Genomic DNA, 1,036 nt, shown 5'->3' with positions numbered 1-1,036 from the left:
TGATCAACTACCCACATATAGAATTTGGCACTATTATATAGAAAAAAATGCATTTTCAGGTGGCTCGGTTGAAAATGAACAAAAAATTTTGGTGTAGCATTCATATAGTAGTGGTATAGCTGCCTTGCGAACCGAGCACACTAGCCTACGATATCGGGAGCTATACCACAGTACTGGGGCGGTACACTGAGCTAGGCTTGTCTAGGCGCTCGCTGGTACAGGGTACCCCTAGGCAGCTGGCTTCGGACGATAGGGAAGGTGCATTCCGTGAAATGCTTTCCTTCCCAGGCAAGGCAAGAACGTGGTTGCTTTTCGTTCGAAAATGGGCTGGGAAGCTCGATGGCACAGGGTACGTCGAAAAATTTTCTGATCAACTACCCACATATAGAATTTGGCACTATTATATAGAAAAAAATGCGTTTTCAGGTGGCTCGGTTGAAAGTGGACAAAAATTTTGGTGTAGCATTTATATATGAAAAGTATAGCGGCCTTGCGAACCGAGCTCACTAGCCTACAATATAGGCTGCTATACTGTCGATACTGGGGCGGTTAGTACGGCTAGGCTGACCTGGGAAGCTCGCTGGTACAGGGTATCCCTAGGCAGTCGGCTTTGGATGAGCTGGGGCGGTACGTGGCTTGGCGACCTAGGCGTCTAGGTCGCGGTAGGCTGGCTTGACCTACCGACACGTTCCTTGGTACAGGGTACCCTTGTGGCTAGCCATCGACGAGCGATGCTCTAGGCTGGCATGGTATAGGTAGAACCGTGATTCTAGCCTGTACAGGTTCGGTATACACGGCTTGGTTTTTGTGGTTATACGATACATATATCGTGGCGACTGAGCGGCTGCATTATCTGGCGAGGCACTTTTTAGTGATTCCCTGATCGCAGTCCGACGCACAATGGTTTATCGCTCTCGAGCTATATCGGTCAGTGAGTGTAGGCTTCCGCTTGTGTTCGCTCGACAGACCTGTAAAAGACTGCCCCCTGGACGGGGAGCTAGTCAGCGTGTGGTGAAATCTAGACCTACTTGGCGTC

This window comes from Sinohyriopsis cumingii, unplaced genomic scaffold (genome assembly GCF_028554795.1).
Source record: "Sinohyriopsis cumingii isolate HCF-2022 unplaced genomic scaffold, ASM2855479v2 utg005092l, whole genome shotgun sequence".
Taxonomy (NCBI): Eukaryota; Metazoa; Mollusca; class Bivalvia; order Unionida; family Unionidae; genus Sinohyriopsis; species Sinohyriopsis cumingii.
Note: the sequence above shows the minus strand (reverse complement) of the source record.